A 9252-nucleotide genomic window follows, 5' to 3' on the forward strand; every position below is an offset into this window, starting at 1 on the left:
GGCTTTACTGAGTTTTTTTCTACTTCTCTCCCAGAGCACTGGCCCATTTCCCGACGGGTGACTTACCAGCCCACCTGCCCACCTGCGCTGAGTGTTCAGCAGTTTTTGACCAAATCCCACGTGCCCCACCCTCCCTATTCCCCCGATCTCACCCAGAGTGACTGTTTTTCTTTCTCGGGTGAAAAGAGTCCACAAAGGAAACATCCCGACATCTAAGACGTGAAACAAAACGGCAGAAGCTTTAAGAGGCGTCAGAGCCGCCGAGTCCAGAGAGTGTTCAGGTCGGTGGAGGGACGTCCCCACGGGTGTCCCCCATCCAGGGGGGAGCATGTGAGGGGGACCAAAGGCTAAAGGTGTGAGAATAAAAACTCAATTTTTATGAGTAAATTCTCTTTTTGGGTCCCCCCTTGAGTACATGTGGCCAAATGCATCCACAGGAGTTCACATTCACGTGAGACACAGGATGTAATTCCCATTCTAAGTTATTTAAATTTCATTCCTTTAGGATTTATTTTAAGTTGGTGTGTGATAGGAATAAAAAAACAGTAAATGCCCTTCAAAGTATTGTGGAAATGTGTCCCCCACTCTGGAAATTTTTAATCTTTAAATCATTGATGTATTTTATTAATTATTAATTAATTAATTTTAATTTTGTTCAAGTGCAGTTCTCTCCATTTTCCCTGAACCACTGCCCCTGCACCAAGCTATCCCCTAAAACAGTGTGATAATTTAAAGCACAGGGTGGAAAGGCCCTGGGCTTCTGCCCTGGGTGACAGGGGATCCCCTGGGAGGAGCTGAGCAGGAGGGAGGTGAGGGGCCAGGACCAGCTGGCTGCTGTGTGGACTGTGCCCTGCAGGGGGCAGCAGCGGGAAATGGGACCAGAGCAGAGGGGCCTGCCTTCCTCAGAGGGTGGTGGTGTGGGTGCCCACCTGGTAGGGGCAGGGAAGTGGGGGGCTTCTGAGCAGGTTGGCACAGGAGAGCCCGGTGCTCCCTGCTGGCGAGGGATAAGGTCCCTGCATTACCGCCCCACGTTTCATGGCTGATTTCCATGGTGGGATCCAAGGTGAAGAGACCCCCAGGGCACATTTGCAGAGGAGGCTCTCTGGTCCCCAGTGATGGCGGTGGTGCCCGGGTCGGCCCTGGGCAGGCAGCCTCTCCACGTGGAACCCTCCTCCTCCTTCCAGGGGGTCCCTGCTGCCCAGCCCCTGCTGGCCTCTCTCTGTGCACAGCAGGTCAGGATGGGGAGGTGCCTGGTGCCCCGACTGCCTGCCCTCCCTGTGTGCCTCGCCGTGGTCCAGCTGCTCAGCCCCTGCTCAGGTAGGACCGGCTGTGCATCTGTGTGTCTGAATCCTTTCCCTTTGGGCCCAGCCAGAACCCAGGACTCCACCCACCCCTGCAAGGCCCATCCACACCGCACCTGTGTGAGGACTGAGTTCCCATCTAGGTGTCTGTCGCCTCACCCTCACTGCTGGGACACCCCCTGGGTGTCTGGCCCTGCTCACTCTGATGGAACCCCCCCTTCTGATGAGCAGCTGAGTTTGCTGTGGTCGGACCCCCCGAGCCCATCCTGGCCATGGTGGGTGAAGACGCAGACCTGCCCTGTCACCTGTCCCCGGAGATGAGCGCTGAGGACATGGAGCTGATGTGGGAGCGACCCGGCCGCAGGCAGGTAGTGCACGGGTACGCACACGGGCAGGAGGACACGCCGGCAGAGGAGTTTCGAGGGAGAACTTCGATTTCACGAGAGGACGTCACTGCGGGGAAGGCCGCGCTCCGGATTCGCAATGTCAGCGTCTCTGACAACGGAACCTACCTGTGTTATTTCCAAGACGGAGACGTCTATGCAGAAGCCCAGGTGGAGCTGCAGGTGGCAGGTGAGGCTCAGGCTTGTTCCAGGCTCCTTTCCCTGGGCGGGGGCAGAGGCTGCAGACCTACCCCAGAGCACGTGGGCTGCTCACCAGCATCGGCCCTTTGCCACCTCCATCTCTGTTCCTCTGAGGCCTGTTACACACCCAGGGGTCCCCCAGGGTGACTTCCTCCTGCACCCAGTACAGAGTCCCCCACGCCACCCAACAGTCTCAGCGGGGAGTGGAGGTGGGGGACGGGAAGGCTGAGGACACCTCCCCGCAGTGGGTGGCACATGGGTGTTTGGGTTCAGCATATTCCAGACCAAGGCCATGGGTCCAGGGCTCTGACCTACAGGGACAACTCCTGTGGGGCCCAGGTCCTCTGCCACACCCCCGGGAAGACAGCTGCAGTTGTATAGGTTGTGTCGTCCTCGGTGCAGCGAGGAAGGACGCTCACCTGGGGACAGGGACACCAGGGTGACTCAGAGAGGGGGCGTCAGGGAGGACTCGGTGCGGTTCAGGGGGGTGTAGAAGCAGCGCTGGGCTCTGAGTGGGAGTCGGTCAGGATGGTGCAGGTGTCACTGGTCACTCACAGCCGGCACAGGGAGGTGGGTCACTGCACACAGTTCATGATTCCTCTGTGCTGCCACCCAACCCTTCAGTGGCCCTATCATGGCCCCAACCCACCCCAATGAGGAAGTGCCTTGTCTGAGGTGCTGCGCCATGAAGTGCTCATGTCTGGGGGTCAGGGCTATAGTTCGCGATCCCCGGACACAGCCCTGCCCTGTGGCTTCCAGTGCGTGGGGGCTTGTGGAGCAGGGACCGTGCAGCCCCCTAGCCTTGTCCCCGCACGGCCCCTCCTCAGCCTGCTGTCCCTTCCTGGAGACCTCGGCTCCCCCTACAGAGCCCTCCCTGCAGGACTCTGTGTGTTCAGGTCCTCAGAGGGCTGCCTCCCCCTCCGTGTGTTCAGGGGCGTGGGGACAGGTGGCAGTAGCTCCCCGCTTCCTGGCCCCGGGTCTGCTGTCTTCCGTGGGACAGGTCCCCCTCTGCACAGCCTCGCTGTGGACACTTCCGGGGGAGACCCTGCAGGGAGAGCCCAGCAGCCTGGCAGTGAGGGCAGCAGGAGCCTCCCGAGGGGCCGTGCATGTGAGTCACTGCTCGGGTGGCTGCAAGACACCATGTGTGTCTCTTTCTCACAGGAGGGCACCCTGCAACCCCCACGCAACAGGCAGAACAGACAGGGGCAGTGGGGTGGGACCCACTTAGGCCGAGGCGCACCACCTCCATGCTTGCCCTGGGAGGGGTGAGGGGCTCCTCCAGGGAGCAGCCTGTCTGGGGCAGGGGGAGGGGAGGCTGTGGCAGTCTCTAAGGGGACTTGGGGGAAGCAGCCTCTGCTCTGGCCCAGAGCCCCCTGCATCCAGCACGAGGGTCCAGCCAGGGTCAGGCAGTGGCCCCTCGGGGATCAGTCTCTGCTGCACAGCACACACTGGGAGCAGCTCCTGGTCAGTCCCTGCTGGGCTCATCAGTGTGGGCGCCCCTCCCTGGTGAGGGCACCCCACCAGTACAGAGGGCTCCCCGCGATTCAGCTCATTTCTCCTCCCCAGCGCTGGGTTCTGATCCCCACATTGACATGACGGGCTACGAGGCCGGAGGGATCCATCTGGAATGCACGTCTGCCGGCTGGTACCCGCAGCCCCAGATCCAGTGGAGAGACACCAGGGGACAGAGCTTGTCCTCGGAGGCAGCATCTGAGGCTGCAGACCCCCAGGGCCTTTATGCAGCCTCAGCCTCTGTGATCCTCGAAGACGGCTCTGGGGACGGGGTCTCCTGTGTCATCAGAAACCCCCTGCTGGGCCAGGAGAGGTCAGCCAGGCTTTCCGTCTCAGGTGGGTGCCCTGCCCCCTGCCTTGGGGGAAGAAGCAGTGGTCTTCTATTAACCTGGGTCCCTGCGGGGCACAGAGGGCACACACCAGGGACCTGGGGACCCTTCCACTGAAGCGGTTCATGTCACAAACACCTTCTGAGCTCTTCCTGCCTGCGTGCGACACACGGATCCAGGCAGTGGGACATGGGGACAGATGGGAAAGGTCAGCAAGCACACCAGGAGGGGGAAATAGGTACACCCCAAATCTCAGTGAAAGGGCTAATCTCCTTACAACATAAAGGAGCACAGTGGATAAAAGAGCAGAAACGGGAATCATCAGTTCCCAGGGAGGTAAAACTCACAGGAAGATGCCAAATGTGACAGAACAGGGCAAGACTTTCCACAAGGGAAATTGACAGCACCACGACAAACGATGGGTGGGCGCCCTCTGGTGGCGGGCTGTGGGGAGACAGTCCCTCAGACGTTTGTTGTCCCAGAAGAGACAGCTTGCACACCAGCTCATAGGAGCTGTTTTTGCTGCAGACAAGATAAAAATTAACTATATTTAGTTTTCAAAACTGAATGAAACCTGTGTGGCACTCACCCTGCGTCAGGCACTGCATAAGCATTAACTTAATGCTCTCACTGATGAGGACGCCAGGAACAGATCGTTGTGTCATTAGTTCAAGGTCACAGCGCTGGTGGGGCCGGAGACCCGGGACTGGAACCCAGGCCCCCAGCCCCAGAGTCTGTTCTTCGTCACCTGACTCCGCTGACTGGGGGGCAGGTATTCGGGGGTGTGCAGAGGGGACGTCAGTGACACTGTGTGTGCGTCCTCATGCTCCCTCTCATCCCATGGGGGCGGAGACGTTTCAGGAAACCGTCCTGACTGTGTGGCAGTGAGATTCTGGGCGCTCTGGGGACAGAGAGATCCCTTCAGGGGCTGACGCCACCCCTTCACAGGTGCCTTCTTTGGAAACACACTGCCTTGGAAGGTGGTGCTCACAGTGATGGTGCTGGTTCTTGGGGAGCTCCTGGTGGGCGTGGCGTGCTTGTTGCACCAACGGCGGAAGAGGATCCAGGCCCTGTCCCAGAAGAAGAGAGCAGAAGCTGAGAGAGATGTAGCACTGGCAAAGCTGCAGGTGGAGTGGCAGCTGCAGCGACTCATCAAAGGTGAGGCCCAGCTGCAGGTGGTCCCTACCTCCCTGCCCCGCCCACCACCCGGCTCCTCCTCTGCATATCCTTGATGGGACTTCCTTCTTCTCTTTATTTCCAGAGAGGCTGCAGGATGCGCTCCGTAAGTCCCCATCCCCGTCCCTGTGTGTCCTGGGGTCCCTGGTGACATTGTCACTGACTCCACACGTGGTTCCCTGCAGGGCAGAGAAAGCCCAGGTACCAAAAACCTTTGTACCGGGACCAGAATGAAGATGGGTATGATAGGTGAGTTCAGCCCCTTCCCTCACCCCTGACCGCCCAGGGGAGGAAATGAGGACACTAGTGGCACCAGGCAGTGGACTCTCTCAGTGGGGAAGGGGCTGCGGTTTCTCTCCAGTAGGGGACACGAGGCCCGGACACCCCCAGAATCCCTGGAAAAATATCCTCCTCTGGTGAGGGAGGCCCCGGGGGCTGCGGCGCTGCTGTCAGTGGGACGAGGGTGGGGTTTCCTGCAGCTGAGGTGACAGTCGGGTGCTGCTTGTACTCTCGTCCTCTGACAGCTCAGGGAGACCACCCATGTGGCAGATCCAAAGGTCAGACTTATTAAGTGGAGGAACCCAGCGAGGTTACAGACCTCGCCCCTGCTGCCCGCCCAGCCGCTCTGGTCCCGCTACACAGGAGGGGGCGGCTTTAACTCACCAGTCACCCTCGGGCCCTGGGTGCCCTTCTGCCAGGCTCACTGTCTCCACATGAATGATCCCCAGGCCTGTCGGGAGCCCGGCCACGTCAGATGCTACCTGCAACTCCTGTCCCGGTAGGATACTTCACTGAGATCGTCCTGGGTGCCCAGGGCCTCTCCCCACCGTGGGCCCAGGTTGCCAGCTGGAGCAGTCACAGCGCACAGCACACGCCACGCCTGCCTTCCAGGATCGAGGCCAGGGCTCCCTCCATGATTTACTGTTTTGAGCCACGAACAGGATGTACTTCAAATTCGGGCAGGGGGTTCCCGAAACTAGCTGGAGGAGGTTCATGAGGTTCTCGGGACTGGAGGAGAACGACCTTGTCATCTGTGAGCACAGGGACCCGGGGACCGTGGCGGAACAGCACCATAGGATGCTACTGCGCTGGCAGAGCGAGCTGCGTGGCTACTGAGAAGTGCAGTGGCTCAGACATCACTGTACGTGGGTGTTTGTCAGGCGCCTTGTTAAGTGGAGGAATCCGGTGCCCGCCCATTACCCACACTACAATGACACGAAGGGGGTTATAAACAACCCCCGTGGACACGAAGGTGAGGGGAGAGGGTGCAGGACCACAGAAGATGGAGAGTGAGCGACAGTGTGCTCGCTGCCGTGTAATTCCAATGAGCCTGCATGTCCGCTGGCCCCGGGGGCGCTGCAAGGAGGCGCTGCCTGCGACAAAGCCCCAGAGATGCCCGGGAAGGAGGGAAACGATCTGACTCTGCAACAGGGGTCCGTGCGGTTCGGAGAGCCCGGGTCTGTGCTGTTCCTGCAACAAGGAACTTAATCCAGGCTCACTCTCCTCCCCCGTTCCTCCTCCCCCAGAACAATAGGGGCTCGTTCTCTGAGGGGGTCCACTCAAGAAGGGTCTGCACTCAGGGTCACCAGGCACCAGTGGATCCGTGAGATTTGGTTTCATTAGTTTGTTTCCTGAAGTGCTGCCTCCAGGCCCACACAGCTGGCTCCCAGACCATGCGGTCAGCAGCAGGAACAGAGCACAGAGGGAAACGCAAAGCCCGATGGTTGTGCCCGGAACAGAGCGCGGGCCAAAGCCGTTCCCACGGGGTGGGGGGCCGTCGGCACCCTGATTTCTCGTGTCACAGGTCAGCTCCGCCGAGGCCGCCGACTCTATTCTCACTCCCTGGGCGGGAAACACTGGACCAACTCTGAGCCTGAAGCCCACGCTGGCTTCGTAGCAGAGGTGTGAGGGTTTCCTGCCACTGTCACAGAGGGGCATGGCTTCTGTTCATAAAGTCTGGTTTCGGGGGTCCCCAGGTCCTGAGTCCTCGGGTGTCATGAGGTTGAGTCCCATCCCTGTTTGTCGACGCGGTCAGGGGCCACAATGCCCGGCCCACGTTCTCCCAGCTGAGCTTCTGTGACGTACCTGGGGTCCGCACAGCCTTCCAACCCCCACCTGCATTTGGGGGCCCCTGTGGGCAGCGTGATGGTCAGAGCTCATGGGTTGCTTGGCGTCCCCATGGCAGATGCCCTCCGAACAAGAGTCAGCTCAGGTCACGTTCAGTCCCCAGCGGTCGCTCCCTAGAGTAGGACAGATCCTGGGGACACGCAGACCCCTCCGTCCCAGCACCGCGTGCCCCCCACAAAGCCAGTGGCATTGGCATTCCCGCCCCCCCTCGGGCCGTCTGTCCTCTGTCCGGGTTCCTGCGCCATGACGACACTCTCCTTTCAGAGGAAGCAGCTTCTTCACTCTGTTCTCGTCCTAAACACACGTCTGTCCTCCTGGGAACTCGGGACGTAGGATGGAGCGATTGTCCCCAGCGACTCGCTACCGCACCGTCCTGTGCCGGGGCGGGGGGCGCGGCCTCCCTGTCCCACTGGGCCCCCCTCCAGTGGGGGAGACCCGCCGCCATCCCGGTGTCTCCGTGTCCGACCCCCACGGCCGTCTTCCCCCACACCTGCACCAGCGTCCCTCGGACACGAGGGCCCCCAGGCGGTGTCATACTTCAGTGTTTCAAGGTAGCTGACGATCCCCCTGCCACGGCTCGCTCAGCCGGTGAAGCTGTTCTTCAAGGCGGTGGCTCCCGTCCGTCCTCAGATTCTAAAGTGGGGTCTGGGGTCTCTCAGTGGTTTCTTACTTACTTGTGACCTGCCGCTGCTCCCGCCTTTGCTCTTCCCCTCGGTCTTCCTGATGGCTTGTGCTTCCTCTTTTCCGTTCCTTTCTCCACCTGTCACAGTGAGTGTGGTTGGTCGGCAGTCCTGGTTGGGAAGGAGCGTCACTGGGTGAGTCTGCTGCCGGACTCTCCCAGGTGAACAGACATCTCTCTTCTCGGGGTTTCTCTGCCCCGTTCCCGTGAGTGAGGAGCACACCGAGTTTTCAGTCAGCTGAGAGAGAGGAGGACTTCTCCCAAGTCCCCTTCCAGAGACACAGCAGCCCCCCCGGGGGGCCGACCTGCTCCCCGCCGGCGGTTCCGCCCGGGTTTGATTTCCAGGTTCTGTACTGAGTCGGCGGCGGGCTGGGGTCCAGAGCACCTGGGGCTGACAGGGGCCCTTGGGGGCCCTCTGGGAACTCACCCGTCACTTGTTCTTTGCTTTCACCCAACTTCTCTGCGACCCCGCTGAAGGAAAAGGGTGAGACTTTAAATGCTGCATCACGAAGCCCCCGGCTGCCCTCCTCCAGTCCCCTCCAACACGGGAAGGAACCGGGTCGTTCCCAGCGGGACCTCCGCACACTGGGGCAGGTGTGCCCGCAGGTCAGAATTGTCCCGCAGCAGTGAGGGGCCGCCTCCCGCCGGCCAGCAGGCCGCACCAGCACGCCCACCAACAGCAGGGGCGGGCCCGGTGGGGGGCGGAGGGAGCCAACCCTGTGCCCTGCTGGTGGGGGCGCAGACGGGCACCGCCCCCGTGGGAACAGTGTGGGGGTCCTTGGGGAGCTGACGGGGGATGTGACTCTGACCCAGCGCCCCCCCTGCGGGGACCACACCCTAGGAACCTTGAAACCCCAATCCAAAAGTGCCCTGCTCCCCACGTTCACAGCAGCACAGTTTACAAGAGCCCAGTGCTGGGAGCAGTTCAAGTGCCCACCGGTGAGCACCCTGTCCCACCCCGTCCTGCCCTGGGCCTTGGGGGTCAGGGGGAAACACGTGGACGTCCGGGCCCCAGGGTCCCTCTTGTCCCCTCCTCTCCCGCTTCTCCCCTGTCTTTCCTGAGCCATGGGCGGGGGCCACGGCCTCCCTCTGCAGCGGGCTGTAGGGTCTGTGCCCGCTGCCCCACCCTCCCTCACTGCCACCCCGGGCTGCCCCAGCAGAGGCAGGCTGCCCACTCTGGCCCTGGGGACAGAGCACTGGGGATGGTGGTCCTGTTACAGAACAAACAAGGGGGTCTGGGACGATATACTATTATTGAAAGATGCCCCCATGTCGGTTATGTCCGCCGCCAGAGGAAAGACGTCTCTCAATGCCAGAGATTTGTGAAAAGGAAAGGAAATGTTCATTTAATGCTGTACAAACTTAAAGTAGTGACCTAATGTCTTCATCAAAAATCCTAAAGTTCCTTACAACACCCACAAACAGACACAGTCCTTTCTTCCTTCCCCCTTTGCCCAGTCCAGAGTACCGTATCTCAGGAAAGGAAATAGAAGTCCATGGCTCAGGCAGTCCTCTGGTTATTGAGACCTCGCTGGGTGCCTGGC

At 60.5% G+C, this 9252-nt stretch overlaps 1 pseudogene; it reads left to right on the forward strand.

Moving 5' to 3' along the window:
- Positions 1-1259: 1259 nt before the first annotated feature.
- LOC114499203 lies at positions 1260-6018 on the forward strand (annotated as a pseudogene).
- Positions 6019-9252: the final 3234 nt, after the last annotated feature.

The sequence above is a fragment of the Phyllostomus discolor genome, chromosome 6 (genome assembly GCF_004126475.2).
Source record: "Phyllostomus discolor isolate MPI-MPIP mPhyDis1 chromosome 6, mPhyDis1.pri.v3, whole genome shotgun sequence".
Taxonomy (NCBI): Eukaryota; Metazoa; Chordata; class Mammalia; order Chiroptera; family Phyllostomidae; genus Phyllostomus; species Phyllostomus discolor.